Source organism: Camelus dromedarius, chromosome X, assembly GCF_036321535.1.
Source record: "Camelus dromedarius isolate mCamDro1 chromosome X, mCamDro1.pat, whole genome shotgun sequence".
NCBI lineage: Eukaryota > Metazoa > Chordata > Mammalia > Artiodactyla > Camelidae > Camelus > Camelus dromedarius.
The window spans coordinates 77,826,245-77,836,693 of NC_087472.1; the positions used below are offsets into that span (position 1 = coordinate 77,826,245).

At 47.6% G+C, this 10,449-nt stretch overlaps 2 non-coding genes across 2 annotated transcripts; both read right to left on the minus strand.

The window, feature by feature from the left end:
• Nucleotides 1–918: 918 nt before the first annotated feature.
• On the minus strand, nucleotides 919–989 carry LOC116151083 (small nucleolar RNA SNORD113/SNORD114 family). Its single transcript, XR_004134867.1, has one exon. It is a non-coding gene; the product is annotated as a small nucleolar RNA SNORD113/SNORD114 family (small nucleolar RNA).
• A 3,590-nt stretch (nucleotides 990–4,579) lies between these two features.
• On the minus strand, nucleotides 4,580–4,651 carry TRNAA-UGC (transfer RNA alanine (anticodon UGC)). Its single transcript has one exon. It is a non-coding gene; the product is annotated as a tRNA-Ala (tRNA).
• Nucleotides 4,652–10,449: the final 5,798 nt, after the last annotated feature.

Here is a 10,449-nt window from a genome sequence, read left to right on the forward strand (position 1 = left end):
GGGATTGAACCCAGGACCTCATGCATGCTAAGCATGCACTCTACCACTGAGCTATACCCTCCCCCTCCCCCTCCATTTTCTTTTGACTACATGCCTCCCTCTACCCCAGTGTGTGTGGTTCTTCTGGGGCTAACTACCCCCAGCCCAGTCCAAAGCTCCAGGGGTGGACCCATGACTAGCATGGCTGATCAGGACAATCTGTCATCCTGACCACAGGATCAGGAATGGGCATGTGACCCAAGCCAGGCCACATGACCTGAAGCTGGGACTACAGGGAAAGAGGCTTCCCTTTCCCCCTATCTGTTCAGGTGGAGGTGCAGTGGCCACCCCAGGAGAGGAGCTGCTGAGAATAACGCTGTCAAAGAAAAAGCAGAGCCCAGTCCCAGTGAGAGAGAGTTCTCAGATGTGAAGTGCACACCCAGGTCTCTTCAGTTACCGGAGTAAGTCCATTGTCCTTCAGATGGTTTGACTTGTGTTTCTGTCTTTTACAACCCACAGATCCCTGAAGAACACATCCACCTTCCTGCCCTCTCCTGCCCCAGTGAGGTTCTCTGCTCATTTTCAAGATTGATCCTTTGACAATGCCTCACCTTCTTCTTTTTATCTGTCTTTCACATTTTTCAATGGCTCGATTACTGATTTATTAATCATTAATCTAGGGGGGAGGGCATAGCCCAGTGGTAGAATATGAGCTTAGCGTGCACGAGGTCCTGGGTTCAATCCCCAGTACCTCCGTTACCAATCAATCAATCTAATTACCTCCCCCAACCCCAGAAAAAAGAAAACATACATGTTAAAAAATCAGAAAAAATAATTAACTTAAATCCTAGACCCCAAATAGGAATATGATGTTTGTATATTCCTAGCGTTGACCCATTGGGTCATTTACAACAGAAGCTAGACAAGAGTTTGCTTTGTGTGGCATCAGAGTTACAGACACATCACATTCGTATATGACTCCTGTGCCACCAGTCAACATCATTGGTCTAGCATGGGCTCTTTTTCTCTATGTCATCTCCGTTTGATTATTGATTAATTCACTATTATATAAATAAACATAAATCATACACACACACAAAAGAATTGTCCTTTGAGGTCAAAGCATGCCAATGCCACAGTCACGGTTCTGATCCAAGGGCTGGAAAGGACCCCTCAGGCCACTGAGTCCATCCCTGGGCCCTTCCAAATTCTCCAGGCCTGCCTCAGGAGTGACCTGGACCAAAATCTCCACATTAGCCTTGGGCACCTGGGCTCTCCGCCAGCTCTGCCTCTCAGCCTGCAGGGCAACTTCCTTGTTGTGGAGGGGCGTGCCTTTCTCCTTCTTGTCTGCAGTGCTTTATCTCTGAAAGCAGGGCCTGGCGAGGGAGTGGGAAGTGGGGTGGGGGGGAGCCTCAGCTTCCAGCTGTTACGCTCTTGAAGACCATCTGTTCTCCCCTAAAAGGTGGCTGCAAAGATCCTTAACAATTCCCAGCTCCAAAGTGCCTATGGTGCAGGTGGAGAAACCAGGGCCCTAGGAGGTGACTTCCCCCAGGGCACCCATTCTTCCATGTGTTCCTCCCCCCTTTGCCTTCTGGGCCCCAGGATCCCGTGGGTGGCAGCACGGGGATGCCAGAGAGAGCTAGCCAGCTGTATCTTTGCTGGCCAGGGATCTGACTCACTGATCCATCGCCCAGGGAGCACTTGCTGGGTGTCGTAGCCTAGGATGGTGCAGCTGGGTCCTGCTAGGCCAGCGTCTGGAAGGGGTCCCACGCATCCTTTCCAAGCTGTCTGCCATTGGCAGTCCCACAAAGCACACAGACCTAATGACTGGCAGCAGACATATATTGAGCGCTTGCTCTGTGCTGGACAATTTAAAGAGCTTTTCTTCCATTATCTCAGTTGATCTTTTCCACACCACTGTAAGGCAGGAACCATAATTACCGGCATTTCATCGATAAGGAAGCTGCGGCTCGGCAACCTGCCCGAGAAGAAAGCCGTTCCTACTGGAGTTACTAGCCAAGTAGCAGCCCAGGATGACAGTGGGGGCATTTTGGCACCTGCATGTCCTTAATAAGCCCACCTAAACCACCATTGTCCAGGATGGGGACGGGAAGCTGGCTGTGTTTTAGATCTGAATGGGGGCACAGCCCTGAAGGTGGGGACCAACAGGGGTGGCCCCTCACCCCAGAGGGTCATTCCACATCCTCAGGGTGGGGAGGTGTCACAGCCCCCCTATTCCACACACTGTGCAAAGCACAGCCCCTCCCTCCTAGGAGCCGGGCAGAGCCCAGAATGGCCTGGATTCAGCTCTGTCTCCCAACCCCAGCCTCTGAGGCTCACTTCATGCGAGTCCCTTCTTTTCCACCTTGGTGACCTCATCTGTGCTATGAGCTGATAGATGCCGTTAAAGGGATATCTCCAAAGCGGTAACATCACAACTCATACAAATATAAAGTGAATGCATACCAAAGATTTTATTTAGGTCTTTTATTAATGAGAGAACTGGGAAGACGTTACAATCAGACTCTGCAGACAGATGTAAATGAACTTGCCAGGGGCTGCACCAGATATTTGGAACCATCTTCTCTACAGGGCAGAAATCAGTTGTATATCTACATACAAAGTTTATTTGCACATTTAATAACGGGAATCCTCAGGTCTGTGCATGTTAACTCTTTCTCAAAAAAAAATGTTAAGCATAAGACTTATTGTACCTAGGTTTAATGGAAGTCCAGTAAGACCTTGTTATATCTGTTACAAATGTATCAGCAAGAAAAATAACTTGGTGTGATATTCTTATAAGTAACTTAAATGCAAATGAGAAAGAGCTTTTGGGTAAACTCTTTAGGAATTATTATTATCATTATTATTTTTTATTGAAGTACAATCAGTTACAATGTCAATTTCTGGTATATAGCACAATGTCCCAGTCATGCATATACATACATATATTCGTTATCATATTCTTTTTCATTAAAGGTTATTACAAGATATTGAATATAGTTCCCTGTGCTATACAGAAGAAATTTGTTTTTTTATCTATTTTTATATATAGTGGTTAACATTTGCAAATCTCAAGCTCCCAAATTTATCCCTTCCCACCACCCCCTTTGCACATGTTAACTCTTGTCTCTATAGTTTCAAAATGGCCCAGCCAGAGACAAGGGTGCTGCCCCTATGGCTCAGATAAGCTGTAAAGTCCCCTAGATGCACCAAGTCCCATTGAAAGGACACCTGGGAATAGTTCTGTCCATTTAAAAGCCCTTCATTGTTTTTCCTGACAATGTATAGGGCTGAACTAGACAATGGCTGAGACTTTTTTTTCCAGCTCCTAGGCGTTCCTGGGCTGAGAAGTGCCCAGCCCTTGGGGTTACATCCACTTTCTGACTCATCCATCTCCTCACTTCTTTGCTTTCAAGCCCTGGACACTGAGGGGCACCACCAGGTCACAGAGGGCTTTTGTGAACTTCAGGGAAGGATGTTTCTGCCTCCTGATGGACACGGCCCCAGGCCAGGACCCAGGGATGCTAGAGGCACCCAGGCTGTATTTCTGCCCCCACTTTCCTCCTTGGCTAGGTGTCTCTGGCCAGGGCACAGCCTGACCAGCTGTGCACAGTGGCCTGCTGCCACGTGACACTCCACAGTCACTAGTGGTGACCCCCTGAAGGATCTAAAAGAAAGCTATCTGCTTAGGTTTGAGGTAGGAGCACAGAAAGGCTCTGATGCTACACTTGAGAGGCTTTTTTTGGGGGCGGTGAAGATGGGCAGGGCTAGGGCACTGAACCTAGAAGGGTGGACCTCTCTGCTCTCTCAAAACCTGCTCTCCATCTGGGCCGGATTTGGAATTCAGGAGCTGCAGTCACCATTGTCCAACCTGAGCCAGGAGAAGGGTTTTGGGGGAGTCTCTCTGTCTCCCCTACTTTGCCTGGGCAAGTTGGTGGGGAATCGGGGTTAGCAGTGGAGCTGCCCCCTCCTCACCCAGGGTGGCAGCCCCATGAGGCCTAGCCTATTCCAACCCATTTCCAAGCCTTGCTCCTGGGGGCAGGGTGTGAAGACTCAAAAGTGGCAGAGGAGCAAGATGGGGACTCAGTGGCAGGGAGCAGCCATTCTGCCGGCTCGCTGCCTGTGTGCTACTCTTCCGGGCTCAGTGCTTCCCTGGGCCTGGGCTGCAGGCAGGCAAGACCTTTGACGGTGAAGGATACTGAGGCTGGGAAAGGGCAGATGGCTTCCCCGAGGCCTCAATGACCCATGGAACCCTGAACAGCTTCCTAAGTGTAAGCTGCCCACTCCAGGGGTAGATAGACAGTGCTCCCCACCTACCAACCCTCATTCAGCTCTAGGCCCCTCCCTGGCCGGGGCATCTGGTCTCCTATGAGCTATGAGAGAGTCAGATACACTTTCTTGACTGAACACTTGCTGTCCCACTCTCAGATCTTTGCCTTCTGAGTCGAGGCCTTTGTCTTGACTGTTTTTTTTTAAATCTTGATGACTTTATTATTTTTTTTTTGCTATACAAATCAACTTAAAATTTTAGAACATTTATTTTATTTTTGTACTATTTATTTATTTGGGGGGATTTATGTTTATTTATTTATTTTGATGGTGGTACTGGGGATTGAACCTAGGACCTCATGCATGCAAAGCATGCACTCTACCACTGAGCTCTACCACCCCCGCCCCGTAAATCAACTTATTTATTTGTTTATTGAAGTATAGTCTATTTACAATGTTGTGTTAATTTCTAGTGTACAGCATAATGATTCAGTTATACATATATATATATGTATATATTCCTTTTCATATTCTTTTTCATTATAGGCTATTACAAGCTATTGAGTGTAGTTTCCTGTGCTATACCTTGTTGTGTATCTGCCTTGATTTCTGTCTTTGTAGCTTAGAGGGCCCTGTAATGTTGTCCCAAACTGAAGAAAGAAGGCTGGGCCTTTATTTAGCTGTGGGGTGCCCCCACTCCTGGAAGGGAGCATGACATTGGGCACAGGCAGCTGACTTCAATGGAGTACAGTTCCCCAAGATAGCTGGCAGAACATGGGAACAGGATTGTCAGGATTTTGTGCCTGGAGCAGTGAACACTCATTGCTAACTGAACAATCTCTGGGTTCTGTTAGCATAGAAGAAAAGGGGAAAGTATATTAGATGTGCCACTAACAAGGCTTGCCACAAACAGACCTCTACAAAATTATTTTGGAATAATTGCATATGGATATAATTTACTGAAGCAGTCTCCCTGTTGCTGGACATTTGGCTGTTTCCAGATTTTTGCTATTGTCCACTGTACTGCAATAAACAGCCTTGTAATTTTTCTCTGCCCATGTCCTCAATTATTTCTTCAGGATGAAATGCTGCATGTGTAATTGCTAGGTAGGGGGACCTTCTAAACATTTTTGATTTAGATTACCAAGATGTACCTTAGAAAGGCTCTACAAATGTTTTGTTTTCACCGAGCAGTCAATGAAGAGGTCGATCTTTACTGACACTGGATATTCACATTCTCATTAATTTCATCAGTTTTATATTCCCGTCCCGGCACGTCTAGGCCCTCCGCATTGCCCTGGGCCCTCTTCCCTGCACCCTCCTACTCCACCCTTTAGGAAGCCTGACCTGAATCTCTTCTCCCTGCTCTGAGCAGCTTCCTGGCACTTCTGCTTCATATCACGGAGGCTTATAAGCATTACTCATCTTTCCTGGAGTCTGGGCACATCATCTCCGGGTTGCCAGAGTCCAGCACAGTGCTCAACTGAGGAGCATGGGACTGAATGAAGGAAGAGGCACTTTCCAAGCTCTAACTTTGTCTCCAATAACAGGGTTTGAGAAAAGCAAAACGGTCCTGAATTCCACTCCCCTCCTGACTTTGCCAAAACCTGGATTTCTAGAAGAAGCACATTCCTTGGTTTCCCTTATAATCCCTAGCCAGGTGTAGGTGGAAGGAAAGCTGCATGCCTATCCCTGCAACAGATGCCCCTCATGCACCCCCAGGGAGACACGTGCACAGACACCAAGATCCAAGCTCACAGGCACATCTGAACACTTGATTGCATGCCGTGTACAGGGCCCTACACACATGTACGCACACTAAGGATTCACGTACACACATACTCTGAACCAGGCCCACGTCCGCACATGAAACCATGCACACACATGTGCATGGGTCTCCAGAGTTACACCTGCACAGATACTGAGGCCATGGCCACAGGCACACCTGCACCCATCCACACACACATGCACATTCATACAGGGCCCATGGACAGATATGCACCAGTGCACACACACATTCATGGGTGCCCAGAGGTACAGATGCCCAGACACCACACGGTCCAGGCTCCTGAGCACTCATGTGCCTGTGTGCACACACATGTGCATCCATGAGCCCTCCAGGCAGCCAGTCCCAGGAAATACCTGAAGCCATGCCCATACACATGCCCAGGCCCAGGCTCTCAGGTCAATTACACTGGCAAATACACGAGCACCCATCGTATGCTTGCACAGACACTAGACACACAAGCCTGGGCCAATGGGCTCCGCTGTACCAGTGCAGTCACACACAGCCACGCATGCACACCCTGGGGTATGCACAGACACACACAAGACACAAACAGGCTTCCACCTGTGGCAATAAGGGTTTGAACGCGGAATGTCATGCATGAGCATATTGGTGTGTATGCACAATTGCATTTCATATAAACCTTTGTCAGGGTACAGGCTCCTGTGTCCCTGCTGGGCTCATCTGCTCCTGAGCACCTCCACTCGAGTGCACACTTGCACCTGTGTAATGCACATACACACCTGCCCCGCAACCAGCACAGCCTAAATGCACACACATGTACCCCATGTGTGCGCATGTATGAACACATTGTAAATGCAGTTTTCCCCAGCCCCTGCCATCTAGAGTGATTCAGACATTTGTCCTTAACCTTGGGCTGCCACCAGGCCTGCGATGACACCATCACAGCTACTCTCCCAAACCAAGGCACCGGTGGCTGTAAAACTGCATATGTGTTCCGTGGGAGAATAGCCTGGTATGAATCAGGTTTGGGTGGGGCTCTCAAAGGAGACTTAGGGCCATTCTGGAAGCTCCCCAAACAATTCTCGCTCATCTTGCAGAGTGGCTGAGAATGTTCTGCAGATCTAGCCCCCAGAATCCAATCCATGGGAGTCCTGCAGATTTCACCCTGAGTTTCCCGGGGCTACACATCCCTTCTCTGAGCTGAAGCCCCCTTCAACTAGACAAAGATGCTGTGCTGAATTTTCTTTTCACCTGAATGCCTGCTGCCCTCATGCATGGCCAAAATGAGACTCCTGGGGTCAGATCTGAAACTGAGAGGCAATGTGTTAGTCTGCTCGGGCTGTCATAACAAAATACCACAGACTGGGTGGCTTAAACAACAGACATTTATTTTCTCACAGTTCTGGAGGCTGGAAGGCCAAGATCAAGGTGCCATTGGAGCTGGTTTCCGGTGAGGCTTTTCTTCCTGGCTTGGAGACAGCCGCCTTCTTGCTGTTTCCTCACATGGGCTTCCTTCTGTGCATGTGTGTGTGGGAAGAGCTCGCTGGTGTCTCTTCTTCTTTTCATAAGGCCATCAGTCCTACTGGATTCGGGCCCACCTTTAGGACCTCACTTAACCTTTATGACTTCCTCGAAGGCCTTATCTCCAAAAACAGTGACACTAGGGGCTGGGGCTTCAACATATGAATTTGTAGGGGGGTACACAGCTTAGGGATTAACAGTCAACAAACAAAGTGCTACCTTGAGCAGCTGCAGGATGGCTACGGCTCCTCCTTTTCCTCAGGTGCGTTCCTGAGACGTGTCTGTGCAGAAACCAAATGGAGAGGAGGAGTAAAGACAGGCACGGTCACAGCCTTTCTCATAGACAGAATTCTTTATCGCTTGCCAAATACTGCACTTTATTTATTTATTTGTTTTAATTGAAGTATAGTCGGTTTACAATGTTGTGTTAATTTCGGATGTACAGCACAGTGATTCAGTTATACATATATATATATTCCTTTTCATATTCTTTTTCATTATAAGCTATTACAAGATATTGAAAATAGGTCCCTGTGTTATACTGTAGGACCTTGTTGTTTATCTCTTTTATATATAGTAATGTGTATCTGCCAATCCTGAGCTCCCAATGTATCCCTTCCCACCTCTTTTCCTTTTGGTAACCATTCTCTGTTCTCTGTCTGTGAATCTGTTTCTGATTTGTAAATAAGTTCATTTGCGTAATTTATTTAGATTCCACATATAAGCGATATCACGTGGTATTTTTCTTTCTCTTTCTGGCTTACTTCACTAAGTACAACAGTCCCCAGGTCCATCAACGTTGCTAGTATGGTCAGTCTTATTAAGATTCGCCATTCTAATAAGTGTATAATGACATCTCAGTGTGGTTTTAATTTGCATTTCTCTAATGACTAATGATGTTGAGCATCTTTTCACATGTTTATTTGCCATCTGTATTTCCTCTTTTGGTACAGCGTCTGTTCAAATCTTTTGCCCATTTTCTAATTAGGTTGTTGGTTTTCTTATTACTGAATTGTGGACATTCTTTATATATTCTAGGTACTGGTCCTTTGTCAGATAATGCATTTGGAAGATATTTTCTCCCAGCCTGTGGCTTACCTTTTCACTTTTACATTATACTTTTGTATCTTATTTTGTTTCAGTCATACTTTCAACAAATTTTTTTTTTATTGAAGTCAAGTCGATTTACAGTGTTGTGTTAGTTTCTGGTGTACAGCATAGTGGTTCAGTTATATATATGTACATGTATATATATTATATTTCTTTTTATATTCTTACCACATGATCCAGCAATCCCACTCCTGGGCACATATCCAGAGGAAACTATAATTCAACAAATATTTTTAAGTGTGTCAGGCACTGCTCTAGGTACTCAAAACACAGAAGGGAACACAACAGGCACAAATCTCTGTCTTTAGGAAACTTCCATGCCCAATATTATTCAATAGGCAGTGGAGAACATGAAATTAACCTGTTGGCTATTCTATTTGTCTCCTCAACCCACTGCCCCTCCTTCTCTGTCCTGCCCCATGTCTCCGTGTGGATTTCATCAGCCAGGCTCTGCTCCCACTGGCTTCCAGCTGAGAGGCCCTGGTAGGTGACTGGACAATGCGAGGACAGAGAAAGCTGGTTGTTCACTGACCAAGGCTGGGTTCCAGCTGGGTGCCCCTTCAGGCCTAAGAATGGTGACAGCATCCCTCTGATGCCAGTTCCCGGGTACCTCAGCGATCTTATTGGTTTACTGAACCCTCCCCTCACCTCTTTAACAACCCCCTCATTAAGGTCTCTTCAAAATCCCACCCATGTATGCCTTGTGTTTCCCCACCCACCCACCCCAGGGCCCTGGCTGACTCAATGAGTAGACATATAATATACTATTAGGAAGTACTAAGTGCAGTGAAGGAAAACAAAGCAGGACACAGGGGTGCAGAAGAATGAGGTGCTATTTTGGATAGTCAGGGAAGACTTCCTAAGGAGATGATCTTTAAGCAGAGAAAAGAAGAAAGTGAAGGGGGCAGCCATGTCACTGTGAACAACATGCAGATCTTGGGAAGAGTGTCCAAGCAGAGGGTAAACAGCAGGTGCAAAGGCCCTGGGGTGGGCTAATGCTTGGTGTGTTTACAGAACATCAAGGAGGCTGGTGTGGTTGGAGAGAATAGGTGAGTAGAGACACCGGAGAGATTGGCAGGGCAGGAATGATTCTACCCATTTGCCAAAGGCAGAAACCCAGGGCCCAGGGAAAGGCAGAGCTGGCCTAAGGTCCCACAGTGAGGTCCCCATGGCTTCTCCCCAACATATGCTGTGTTTCTGGGCAATAGGAGGAGCACTGCCATATGCCCCAGAGAGGATGTATAGCCCCCTGGGGAGGCCTGTCAAGTGGTTATGGTACTGGCCCCTGTGGCCCCTGTCCTCCATGGTTCAGCCTGCTCTCTGATCTAAGAACTTACTTCAGTCTCTCCTCACAGCAGTCAGAAGGTCCTATTACAGCCCAAGTCAGCCCACATCCCTCTTCTGCTCAGACCCCTGTTTCATCTCACTCAGAGAAAATGCCAAAAATCCTCCCCGTGGTCAGCGAGGCTGCATAGGACCAGGCCCCATCACCTCTCCAACCTCACCTCCTGCCACTGGCCCCCTGTCTCACTCTGTTCACTGTACATCAAATGCGCAAGGCACACACCCACCTCGGGGCCTTTGCACAGGCTTTCCCCCTTTGTCTGGATCACTCTCCAGATGTAACTCCTCCTGGGGTCACACTGATTGGTATATGAATCCTCCCAGGGTTGCACAGTCTGGAGTGTGGACACTCCTAGGATCAAACAGACAAGGGTGTAGACACTCATGAGGTCATGAGATTTGGGTATAAGCAAACCTGGGGTCACGCTGATTGGGGTGTGGATCTCCTGGGATCACAGAGACAAGGTTTGGAC